This window comes from Polypterus senegalus, chromosome 3 (genome assembly GCF_016835505.1).
Source record: "Polypterus senegalus isolate Bchr_013 chromosome 3, ASM1683550v1, whole genome shotgun sequence".
NCBI lineage: Eukaryota > Metazoa > Chordata > Cladistia > Polypteriformes > Polypteridae > Polypterus > Polypterus senegalus.
Window position 1 is genome coordinate 38,330,454 of NC_053156.1, and position 14,135 is coordinate 38,344,588.

Sequence of the window (14,135 nt, forward strand, 5' to 3'; positions counted from 1 at the left end):
ACAGTACATAGACCAGAGTTTGCATCCCAGCTTCTTCCTTGTTTACATGTTCTCCCCGTGTCTCTGTGGGTTTCCTCCTACTGTCCAAAGACATGCAGGCTTGATGAACTGGCAGCACAGAATTGGCCTGTGGTGTGTTTGGTGCAGGGTGTGTGTGTTTGTCTGTAATTCACCCTGCAATGGACTGGCACCTTCTCCAGGGTTTGTTTTTGTATTGCACCCTATGCTAGCTGGGATTGGCTCCAGCCACTACCCTAACCCTGGTCTAGATTGAATGGGTTAGAAAATTACGTAACATGACCTTCATACAGGCTTCTCCAGAATAAGCACAAGACATTTTCTCATTCTTTTCTTTTTTTCCCCTCTTTAAACCTCTCAGGCAAGCGGTGTCCTTCCCCTTTCCTCAAGGAACCGATCAGGGCTCACCTCCAGAACTACATCTACCATGTGGCCTTGTGGGTGTTCAAATGGGAGCTACACTAAAGCAGCGTTTCCTGATTGGGGGTGCGAGGAGCTGTTGCTGGGGGTGCCAGAATCCATCGAGGAAGAAAAATGAAAAACATTATTTGTACAAAATCTTAATTTATCTATCCATTCCTAAATAATTCAATGGGCAGGCTATTTCGTATCAGTGCAATACGCTGCTTGTTAAAACAGATGACTCCCGCTCTTACGTGCAAGTCTGCCTGGATATTATGAACTATCGTATCTGTTCAAGTTCTATTTAAATTTTAAATATAAGTAATTTTTGTTTAGTCGACAGAAATATGTTTGGTAGGAATGTAAGTTAAATTTAGTCATCATTGCATAAATTTTTCTTCACCATAGAAATTTAAAGACTTAATTCAACTTACATTCCTACCAAAGATATTTCTGTCGACTAAATAGAACCTACTTATATCCAAATAGAACTTGAAAAGATTTTTCGAATCTGACCGCGCATTTTAGATCGACTTGATGCGCACACCACATCGAGCCTGCATGCTATTGTGCTCTCGGCTGCCTGCCTGAATAAGTCACCCTCGCTTCGCTCTTACTTTTTTGCCCTTCATTTAATCTTGGCTAGTCACGAAAAAATTAGAAAACAGAAGGAGGATTACACTGAGTATGGCTTTAACAAAACAATCATTGATGGCAAATAAAGTATCCATTATTCATAAAGCTTCAATTGGTGATCTGTTTTTCTGCGTTAACCTCATATTTTTTCATACTTCTCAAACCAAGGGGGTACGAAATTGGGATCGTCCATCACAGGGGGTGCGAGGGTAAAATGAATCGGGAAGCACTGCACTAGAGGGATGCTGCCACTCAATGTATTGGAGGAACAGGCAGTACCAGGTGGCAGTCACACCCTGTGCTTCAATTATATCCTCCTCACTGGAAAAGGGAACACCAATCATCCAAGCTGGGATACACATCCACCAATATTCTTTGTCCATTATGAGGGCCTCCTGGCTTGGTAATGACTACTCCATCCAAACTGGGATGTCAGCTGATCCTTGCCTCACATTACACTAACACATGTCAGATATTTCACTTCTGATTTCTTCTCACACACAGAGTGTGCCTTGCCTCTGTGGCATTGTTTGTGCACCCCCTACTCCCATTCTTCTGCATGCATGCAGCACCCTGGCAAAATTTCTTATCATCCCAGATAACATTTTTACATTCTCCACAGATAGCGCACAACGTATAAATGTACTCAGTAAGCTGATAGATAGATAGATAGATAGATAGATAGATAGATAGATAGATAGATAGATAGATAGATAGATAGATAGATAGATAGATAGATAGATAGATGTGAAAGGCACTATATAATAGATAGATAGATAGATAGATAGATAGATAGATAGATAGATAGATAGATAGATAGATAGATAGATAGATAGTGTGGCAGATGACCAGGGACCAGGGACACCTGGAGCAGGGAAGGACCAGGAGAGGGGCAATATCTCCCATGGCGGCAAAAGGGGGGCACCCCTGGTGTCCCTAAAGGGCCTTGGATACGGATCTGGGAAGCTCAACCCTGTGGTGGTCCATGGCCACCACCAGGGGGCACCTGGATGGTTCCTGGGCCCTGGAGGACAGCACTTCCGCCACACCAGGGAGTGCTGCCGGAAGACCATCACAGAACACCTGGTGCACATCCAGGGCAGGATAAAAGGGGCTGCCTCACTCCATTCGGGGTGCCGGAGTCGGGAGGGAGAAGACGGAGCGTGTGATAGAGGAGTGGAGGCAGCTGAAGAGTAGTGAAGGAAAGAACTGAGTAGTTGTGTGAGTTTGTGGAACTGGACCGTGTAGATAGAAATCGCAAATAAACCGTGTGTGTTGTGGACATCTGGTGTAGTGTCTGTCTGTGTCCGGCTATCTTCTACAATAGATAGATTTGGTGTTTTACAGAAGCTCTTCACATAAATACATGCATAAATAGGTAGATAAATAAGTAAATAAATATATAAATACACACACTTTCGTCTGAACACACAAAGAGAAAGAGAATTAAAAAGAAAGAAAACTGACTTGGCTGTCACAGGCCCAGTGATGCTTTATGCAGGTGTATTGCTGTTGGTATAAAGGAGCCCCCATGTTGTTTCTTGACCCACTTCTGTTGAATGATTCATTGGCTGAAAGTCCTCAGTGTTGATGTGTCAGAGACAGGATGTGCAGAATTGCTCATAATGGCACTCAGTTTTGTTTTAACTCTCTCCTCCTCTACTGCCTCTGCTACCTTCAGGTATCCAGAATGTGTCCTATAACTGAGCTGGTGGGCCTCTCTTGAAGTGATGTTACCAGCCCAGCATACCACACTGGCCATCACAGAGTTGTAGAAGATGTGAAGGATGTCACTTCCCATATTAAAGGAATGCAGTCTCCTAAGGAAAAAGAGTTTGCTCTTCCCTTTCTTCTAGAGTTCCTTTGTGTTCTGAGACCAGTCCAACTTGTCATTAATGTGGATCCCCTAGTATTTGTAGGAATGGGTCACCTCTACATCCACTGCTTGAATAGTGACCAGACATGGAGGCTCTTTGTTGCAGTGTAAGTCAATAAGCAGTTCCTTGGTTCTGCTGATGTTAAGATGCAGATAGTTCTCTTTGCACCAAGAAACACAGTTCTCCACCTGACTTGTCTCCTCTGTCTCACCCCTTATCAATAAACCCCATAAGTGCAAAATCATCTGAGAATTTCAGTGCCATGACCTGGTGTTATATTCTGTTTATAGGCCTTGGTGTTTACATCCCTAATTGCATACATGAGACCTTCAGTTTAGATTAGGAACTGTCAAATGAAATGGGCGATGGCACCTTTCTGGGTTATCAATCATTATTTCCCCCATAGGTTCACGATGACAGGTTCACGATGTCTTCAGAGGGTTCAGCAGTGAATCCCGGTATCCCGGGCTCACCCCCAAGATGCCATCTACCCAGATGAGGCCCAGCTGGAGTTCTTCCTCGTGAGCCAGAGTCACTGACTGCACTTTTCAGCAGCTCTGGAGAGGCCCTTTAGTGGTTCCCAGTGAGCCTGTCCCCACACTCCCAACTCCTGGAGTAGCCTTGATGTTGAGGTGGCAATAAACCCTCAACTGGTCGGACCTTAGCTTTCCAGCCGCGTTGTTGCACATCGGTTGTGAATTCGGCGTATCTCAGCTTCTTGCGCTCACAGGCCTCCTCCACTGCATTCTCCCATGGTACAGTAAGCCCAATGATGTAGATGAGCTGAAGTGATTCCTACCATAGCATAAGGTCAGCACTGAGGTTGGTAGATGCAATCTCAGCTGGGAAGCAGAGTTTTTGACCTAGCTTCACCAACAACTTCCAATCTCGCGCAACACATAGCTGCCTGGAGTCTGGTTCTGGAGTGGCACATCTGTCTCAACCCACTCCTTCCTGGACAAATGTTATAGTCAGAGTTGTCCAGTGTGAAGAGAAAAGGAGACAGCACTGTTCCTTGTGGCACTGCAGTGTTGCTCACATCCATATTAGAGACAAAGTCCTTGAGTCTCACAAAATGCGGTCTGCCTCATCCACCTGCATATCTCTGAGTTTACCCCTTAACAGGGATGGCTGGACTGGTATGAAAGGCACTGGAGAAATCCAAAAACAGAATCCTCAAAGTGTTTCCAGATTTGTCCAGGAGAGAATAACTGTATTTTCCAATCCAGTCTTTGCCTGATATGATGGTCTCTGGCATAGCGTTTTTTATTGTCTAGACTTGCCAGGATGGTATGGTGTGAGATATATGGCATCCTCTATGAAATGGCTGTGAGAAAATACAAACTGGAGGTGTCCCATTATATGCCTTTGAAATGCAATAAATAAAAAAAGAATAATAATTTATTCATTTCTTAAATTACAAATAGTTTCACCTTCTCTAGTATGCAAAAGAGCTAAAAGTACATTTGAAAATATTCATAATTATGTAACAACGTGTAAATATGAGGATGCTGCAACAGGTCTTTCTGCTTTTTTTTTACATTTTTTTGCGATTGTTTTCTTTCATTTCTGCCATTCCATTTATATTTTGAGGACATGCCATTGAGCCAGAGGTGTGGTTGCATGACCCAATAATGTCACTTTTTTTAGGTCTAAACAAAGAAAAAAGGAGAACCTAACTGTCAGGCCTGTGTGAAAAAAGAAAGACTTTTTTGTTCCTTCTTTTGTGTTGTTTTTTTGCAGAAACTAACAGCTAAAAAAAGTTGCTTTGCTTGTTCTTATTTCTTAACAGCAGTAATATGATTTAGAGTTGGACCCCTTCCAGTCGGGACACAGCTGTATGTCTTTGTTCCTCCAAGGGATCACTTCATTTGAGGTTTAATTTAAAGATTTTGGGGTTTGCCTGACATTAGGGTGGTTCTTCTTTTACATTTTAGGCTTGTCTTTCTAGTGTTTTCTGGCTACAAGCTCACTACTTATAACCATTGCCACTCAAGAAAAAACACCTTTAAGAAAAATGATCCATCTGTCCATGTTTTTCCTAATGCACTTGGGGGTCACAAGAAGCCAGTGTCTATCCGCACTGGCAGCACTGGACATAATGTATAAGGCAACAGGCAGAATTCTTATATTGGAAGCGTCCAAAAATTTGATTTTGAGATTTTGATTAATCCCGACGTTATAGACCTTCCTGTGTCCGAAAATACCATTTTTGTAATTATGTCTGTGTGTCTGTCTGTTTGTGTGTGTGTGTGCAAACACATAACCTGAGTACGCTTTCACTTCAACCAAATTTTGCCAACAAGTATTAGGTACAAAACGTAGATTTCTACCAACTTTTGAGCTATTTCCACTAACCGGAAGTGGTGCTTTTTTATTCATGCAGTTGCAGAGTCTGATTTATTGAACTGTACTTTTATAATAATTGTTCAATATATTATTAACTAGCCATTCCCCGCAGCTCTATCCACATAGTAGTGAAACAGGACAGTGAGGAGGGCTCTGTCCAGCTCCCCACTCCAGACGTCACGCTTCCTCCTCCTCTTCTCCTCCAGAGAAGCCTCTGTTTCGGATTAGCGCAAATATATCGCTCCTGCAAACAAACTATGATACTTAGCGCGATGAGAGAAGTCACAAAATCAACCGGAATGTTCAAGCAATTTATAGAAACAAATCTGATCTAAATCTGTTAAGTACGTCTCTCATTTGCTAGCTAAGTGGAGGTAAGGAACACCCTAAGGCTGGCACATGAGTGATTAGGGCCACACCCCGCTCCTCTCGGCCCGCTGCATATCTCTCAGATTTGCTCTAATAAATTGGTATCATAAGCAAACTATGATACACCAGTAACAGCGCACTGCACGATAACGTGCAGTGAATACACTTGACTTGAGCATTCCTAGTTTTCATCCTCTTTCTCTCTATGTTTAGCATTCATTTGCTCAGAGGTTGATGCGCTTGCTGCTTCCTGAGCGGTTCTTTTCTTCTCCACCCTAGCGGCCCGCTCCTTCTCTGCTTCTGTCGGCATCTTTTCGCGTTAAAACAGATTAAGTTAGTTTTTGTGTTGCAAGAACGTTTTTCTTAATTTTTCACTTAAGTGCCAAAATCTGCCTCAAGAATGACTAAGGATATGAAGAGGTAGGGTAAGTGACCGTGAAGGTGGTAGGGAATGAGAACAATGCACGTACGCATGTACTGCACGGCCGCCCTGCTGTGCGCCACCGAGAGTTGATTCTACAATAAAATAAAAATAAAACGAGTAATAAAAATCATCACCCCGAAAGCGGATAGTAGACATCACGTTGTATATGTGTACCAAATTTGAGGTCAATAGGTGAAACAGTTTGCGAGCTACAGGTGAATTAAAATCCTGGACAGACAAACGTACAGCCATGGTAGCGTAATATATAAGAAGATAGCTCAATGAGAGAAGTCGCAAAAGCAACTGGAACATTCGAGCAAATTATAGAAACAAACCCGATCTAAATCCGTTAAGTAGTTCACTCGTTCGCTAGCTAAGCGGAGGTAAGGGATGCCCCGAGGCTGGCGCACGTGTGAGGAGGGTCCCACCCCTCTCCTCCCTTCCCTTGGCCCGCTGCGTGTCTCTCGGATTCACACAAATAAATCAGTACCGCAAGTGAATTATGATGCATAGCGCAATGAGAGAAGATGCAAATAATAGAAGAAAACAATCTAAATCTGTCAAGTAGTTCTCTCGTGAAAAGCAGACAGACAATACAGAAAGACAGACAGACAAACGTTGGATTTTATGTACTGTATAGAGAGATTTGATTTGTTGTTGATGTTTCTTTAATGTACATAATATAAAAATATATTCATTGTCTTGCAGTGTACTCTTCAAATATCCATCCCCATATCTGAGTATATGAGTAAGTCCAGGGGAGATCAATCCCTATTTTTTATTGGAAATGGAAACTGCATCCATGCATTACCCTCTAACAGTCAGGACCACACTGGGGCACGTCTCTACCTTTTCTTATCTTTCATTCTTGATGATTTTGTTTTTTCAGTTTGTTACATTTTTTTTCTCTTTTTAAGTGCTTTGCTGTTGTGAAATTTAATTATATACTTACTTTTTTTTACTGTTCTACTGTGGTCTTTCTTTCTTTATTTTAACATTAATATTTTAACATAGTATTCATCTTTGCACCTCCGAAACATTAAATATGGCACTATTGAATGTTAGAGCTTTAACTAACAAAATGTTTTTTATCAATGATCTTATTAGTGATAAAAAAATAGATTTTATTGCACTAAGTGAAACATGGCTTAGCTCAGACGCTGCGGCTGTTTTAATCGAATCTGCGCCCGATTACAGTTTTACTCGTGCAGACCGCCAGGGAAAAAGGGGGGGCGGATTGGCTAACATTTACTCGAGCCGATTAAAATGTAAAGATGTCAGTTTTGGTAAGTTCAAGTCCTTTGAGTATCTCGCCGTTGTTATTCATGGAGATTCTCAAGTTCTAGTACTATCCGTGTATAGACCTCCTAAATATAACGCGTCGTTTTTTGAGGAATTCTCTGACTTAATGTCAATTTTAATTACTAACTATGACACACTCCTAATAGTTGGCGACTTTAATTTTCATATAGATAATCAGTGTGATCTAAAAGTAAAAGAATTTATGAACCTCCTGGATTCTTTTGATTTGAGACAACTCATAAATCAGCCTACACATAAAGCAGGTCATACATTAGACTTAGTGATTACTAAAGGACTGAAAGTTGATATAAAACAGATCATTGATATTGGTCTATCAGACCATTTTCTTCTACTTTTAATATAGAAATAATGATAAAAACACTCATGAGAAGCATATTGTTAAAAACGCTTCTTTGACTCGCAGCAGCTTTAAAACTTACAAACATTTTAAGCAATCAGTCCGTTTATAGTGCCAGCTATAATAGCGAGGACAATGTAAATAGTAAGGTGGAAAGATTTAATTCTAAAGTGAGAGCTGCTGTTGACATAGTTGCACCTGAAAAGACAGTGAAAAAATCTTCTAGCATTGTTATACCATGGAAGACCCAAAGAGTGTCTGATTTAAAGAGAACATGCCATAGAGCTGAGCGTCAATGGAGGAAGACTAAACTTACTATCCACCACGAAATATTAAAAGTCAAAATAACAGAATACAATAACACTGTCCGTCTTGAGAGACGCTGCTATTTCTCAAGATTATAAATAACAATGCTAGTAATCCTAGAGTCTTATTTTCTAATTGATCGCCTACTAAACCCAGGTAACTCAAAGGAATGCCTCCTAAGTGCTTCCAGTGAAACCTGTGAGGCTATCGCTGTATTTTCAATCAAAAATTAATGATATTAGAAATAACATAGTATATCCCTCCAACACTAAGGATCCTCCTAAACCCCAGCATCCTGTTATAAACAAATTAAACTCTTTCACTAGGATAGATTTACCTGATTTAAAGAAAATAATCTCACAATTAAAACCCTCCACCTCGTCCTTGACCCGATACCAACAAGGTTTTTCAAAGAAGTATCAGGCGTGCTAATTGATAATGTTCTGACATAGTAAATTCGTCATTAGATACTGGGGTCTTCCCAGACTGTCTTAAGACTGCTGTAGTTAAACCCCTACTTAAGAAACATAATCTTGACCCCTCGCTCTTGAAAATTTTAGACCCATCTCTAACCTGCCTTTCTTAAGTAAAGTTCTGGAGAAGGCAGTCATTATGCAGTTAAATGACCACCTAAATAAACATGCTATTCTTGATAAATTTCAGTCGGGTTTTAGAACAAATCACAGCACAGAAACTGCACTCGTTAAAGTAGTAAATGACTTGCGGGTAAATGCAGACAGAGGCCATTTATCTGTTCTCATCCTCTTAGATCTGAGTGCTGCATTTGACACCATTGATCACAATATTCTTAGAAATCGCCTTAGTCAATGGGTGGGCCTCTCTGGCAGTGTCTTAAATTGGTTTGAATCCTACCTGACAGGGAGAAAATTTTTGTTAGTTGTGGGAATTACAACTCGAAGACACATGATATCCATATGGTGTTCCACAAGGCTCTATCCTGGGTCCGCTGTTATTCTCAATCTACATGCTTCCGTTAGGTCAGATTATCTCAGGGCACAACGTGAGCTACCACAGCTATGCTGATGACACACAGCTGTACTTATCAATAGCACCTGATGACCCGATTCTATTGATTCACTAACACAATGTCTGACTTGTATCTCAGAATGGATGAATAGTAATTTTCTCAAGTTAAATAAAGAGAAAACTGAAATTTTAGTGATCAGCAATAATGGATACAATGAGGCTATTAGAAATAAACTGGATACATTAGGATTAAAAGTCAAGACGGAGGTAAAAAGCTTAGGGTGATTGTTGACTGTAATCTGAATTTTAAATCACATATTAATCAGATCATTAGGACAGCATTTTTCACTTAAGAAACATAAGTAAAGTTAGACCTCTTATATCACTGAAAGATGCTGAGAAATTAGTTCACGCGTTTGTTTTCAGTCGACTAGATTACTGTAACGCACTCCTCTCAGGACTACCCAAAAAAGACATAAATCGTTTGCAAAGAGTGCAGAATGCAGCTGCTAGAATCCTAACTAGGAAAAGAAAATCCAACACATTTCTCCAGTTTTGATGTCACTACACTGGTTACCTGTGTCATTCAGAATTGACTTTAAAATTCTGCTTATGGTTTATAAAGCCTTAAATAATCTCGCCCATCTTATATATCGGAATGTCTGACACCTTATATTCCAAATCGTAACCTCAGATCCTCAAATGAGTGTCTCCTTAGAATTCCAAGAACAAAACTTAAAAGAAGTGGTGAGGCGGCCTTCTGCTGTTATGCACCTAAAATCTGGAATAGCCTGCCAATAGGAATTCGCCAGGCTGATACAGTAGAGCACTTTAAAACACTGCTGAAAACACATTACTTTAACATGGCCTTTTATAACTTCAATTTAACTTAATTTAACTTAATCCTGATACTCTATATGTTCAATTCATCAAAATAACTATTCATGGTGGCTCTAAAATCGGTACTGACCCCTACTCTCTTTTCTGTTTCTTTTCCGGTTTCTTTGTGGTGGTGGCCTGCGCCACCTCCACCTACTCAAAGCTTCATGATGCTCCAACAATGATGGATGGATTAAAAGGCAGAAGTCTACGTGACCATCATCATCATCAAGCCCTTCCGTGAGAATCCTAAATCCAAAGAGGACTGTTTCATTTATGTTAGGTAGAATGCCCAGAGGGGACTGGGCGGTCTCATGGTCTGGAATCCCTACAGATTTTATTTTTTCTCCAGCCGTCTGGAGTTTTTGTTTTTCTGTCCCCTGGCCATTGGACCTTACTCTTATTCGATGTTAATTAATGTTGATTTATTTTGTTTTCTTATTGTGTCTTTTATTTTTCTATTCTTTATTATGTAAAGCACTTTGAGCTACTGTTTGTATGAAAATGTGCTATAGAAATAAATGTTGTTGTTGTTAACCTGCCCTGTAAATGCCAGAAGTGCTTCCACTCCGTGGGCCCTTCAGCAAAGCCCTGAACCTAAAATTGCTCCTTCCTGGGTGTGACGTTAAGCTGCATCCAGCCCTGCAAGCGGGTCCTCCAACTCAGGGGTTTGTGGCAGAATTGTCACTCCAGCCACTGTAAAGAAAACCTCACACACAAGAGCAGCGTTTGGGGGTGGCAAGTGAGGAGACGGCCCCAGGCCCTGTGCCTAAGAGGGCCCCGCTTTTAAAGTCTGTGTGTCCTGTTCAAGCGGATTTGTCAGGTTATATTCTCCAGTATAGATCAACCATGTCTCAAGACAGGCTTTGCAGTGTGGCAATCCTATCTATAGAAAAAGGCATTGCATCCAGATTAGACTACGTAGATGTCATCAATGACTTTTCCAACTGGAAGGCAAGTAAGTGGATTTTCGTCTCTGAACCTGGAAACCAGTAAGAGATTTCATGATGATACCTCTACATTAATTTCACACTTCCTGTTGAAACACTGAAACTCACATTTTATTTGTAGGCAATAAACATGTCCGAATATTAATGCACAAAAACATGTATCGCTAATGATAACCGGCTGACATGACATCAATGTGAGTTATGAGTATGACATCCTGTATATCGAGATGCAGAGTACACTTGCAATTTGGGCTCTTTTCTAGATGAGGCCCTGCTAATTTCGCATGACACCGCATCTCATTTCGCATTGTTGTGGTATTATCATGAATCATGAATTGTACTTTTCTAATAGATTATATCATTATATTTTGATAAAGTCCACATGTAATCTTTCAAAAAATTTAGCTGAATACTCAGTGTATGGGGTGGCATGGTGGCGCAGTGGTAGCGCTGCTGCCTCGCATTTAGGAGACCCGGGTTCGCCTCCCGGGTCCTCCCTGCATGGAGTTTGCATGTTCTCCCCGTGTCTGCGTGGGTTTCCTCCCACAATCCAAAGACATGCAGGTTAGGTGGATTGGCGATTCTAAATTGGCCCTAGTGTGTGCTGGGTGTGTTTGTGTGTGTCCTGTGGTGGGTTGGCACCCTGCCCAGGATTGGTTCCTGCCTTGTGCCCTGTGTTGGCTGGGATTGGCTCCAGAAGACCCCCGTGACCCTGTATTTGGATTCAGCGGGTTGGAAAATGGATGGATGGACTCGGTGTATGTTAACATTATTTGTATTAAATTCACACGCAAGTTTATGCAGTCTACACATACCGGTAACAGTGTTTGACATAACTGGCCCCGCATGGTGTTGGTCAGCCCTAGGCCCCGCACACCCCTAAGGCCACACACTGTTCTATTCCATTCAAACTAGTATGGCATTGAGGTGTCACCCATTGCACGGCTGCTCTCGGTCCTAATTTGGGATCCTGAGGTGGTTCATCAATGCATGTTCTTAGCCTCTCCTCTCCTTGTGTATTATAACTTGAACTTTATGGACAGACAACACAGTTGCTAGAAATGCCTCTTGGTGTTACGTCCATACATATAACAAGGCAAATACAATTAAACAACACAACACATGACATAATGACATTATTTGTAGTAGCAGTGAAAAATATATTGCACCCAGCACAAATATATAAAACAACTAGGGGGCTCTGCCCCCTGCTCGCTTCGCTCGCCAACCCCCGGGTGGCGCTACACACTAGCCACTTTGTGCCTCTGCCACTCGCATAAGGGGAAGCAGATGTACAATTTAAATATTATTATTTTTATGGCAATTGTTACATATGCATAACTATTATACATTACAGCGAGTAATTAACCATAGTAAAAAATAGTAAAACATAATAAATTGAAAGAAAATTATATTTCATGTTGCGTTAGAGGCATTCGCTGCATTACACATTTTCATTTTGTTTGGCTTTGAAATTAACACATAAATACTTTTAAAACTTACACTTTTACTGTTAAACTTACGTAAAAACTATTTTTTAAAATAACTTTTCATCAATATCGCATTGAATTTTAATTCCGTGTTTGGACTTACATTGTGACAATGCACAACGTATAACTGCCCGTGAGTGAATATCGTTTCTTTCTCTCTAATAAATAAACTAACTTTTTTGAATGTTTGTCCCTGTCATTTGTTAATTATCATAGCAGAAGCTATTCTAACGGGAAACTGTAAACATTTTCACACGAATGGCATATCAAGATCTCCTTTGGTGTCTAATGTTATCTACGGAAGATGTACTACATTACCTTTCTTGTCGCATGTTAAAATTTTACATGTCAGAATTGTTTGAACAGTTTTGAATATAACTAATCTTGTCTTATTGCATAGCCCATCACTTAGACATAAATTACCCAATAACATTACGATACATCCTTCTTTCTACAGTAATTCAGCTGGTGGAAGACCGGACTGTGTTAACGGTTGAAGACATTCTTCGGGATATTGTAAGTTGATGTTTTCATCTTCTACACAATCATCACCACCAGCTCTTTCAGCATAGTCTATTGATACGCATTTAACCAATTTGCCATGTAACCGATCGACAATTTTCGCGTTAATTCGTTTTGACTTCATTGTTTCTCGGTGCTAGGATTGCCTGTGTACTCATTTCTTCTGTTGATAACCCTTTGGGATGAAATGCTTCAATAAGATTTGGACATAATAAGTCTTCTTTTATTGGGAACTTAAAGTGAGGAAAATGTAAAAATTTATAAGAGCAGAGAGCGCAGGAACTGTCTCTGACAAAAGCATTCACATGAATGAGAGGTGAGAGGACCACGGGCATGGGCCATTAGTTGGTTGAGAGGAGGGCAACACTTGAAGAAATCTCTTGGCAATAGTCTGTCTCAAGATTTTCTTTTATGATAGAGAGATACAGTAAAATAGAATGGCACTTCCACCCAGCACTATAGAAGTATGTATAATATCGAAAGAAAATAAAAAGAACATAATTTAGATTGAATGCAGGAGAACAGAAATCAGAAAAAGTCGGCGAAGAATCTGAGACTGTGTTTAGCCATATTGACTGCAGTAGGTAAGAAGCTGTTTCTGTGTCCAGTACTTGTTACTTTTACTGACTGGTAACGTTTTCTCAATGGTAATAACCAAAAGAGGTGAGTGTAGTCTTTGATTATATTACAGACCTGTTTCCTGACCCATGATGCTTACAGGACCTCAATGGAGTCCAGTTTCAGGCCTACAATCTTTTCTGCTGTCCAAATAACACACTGCAGTTTACACTTGGACTGAGCAGATGCCATACCAGACCATTATGGAGAAAGTAAGGATGCTTTTAACGACGACTCTGTAAATCTATGCTGGCATTGAGTACGCTTTTTAAGTTGATGGTATAAAAACATAAATTGTTTAAGTTTTTTGATAAGTGCAGTTATGTTTATATTCGAGTTTTAAATGGTAGTCATGCCAAGTAAATTTAAATGACTCCACCCTGTTAACAGTGACATCAAGGGTGTACGAGGTGAGGAGTGTCTCCTAAAATGCAGTCATTGCTATTGTTATGAAGGAATTCAAGTTAGGAGCTTCTGAAGCAGCTTCCCCTGTTGGATGGAAAATCTAAAAGTGGAAGTCCATTGTGGATGTCTCTTTTGGGGCACTTGCAACTGAGTCTGCTCTGGGACGCAATGTACCCTTAAGCCGGCCCTGAGTGCTGGACTCAAAAATAGAAATACTGTAATATAAAATGTAGGACAACAATA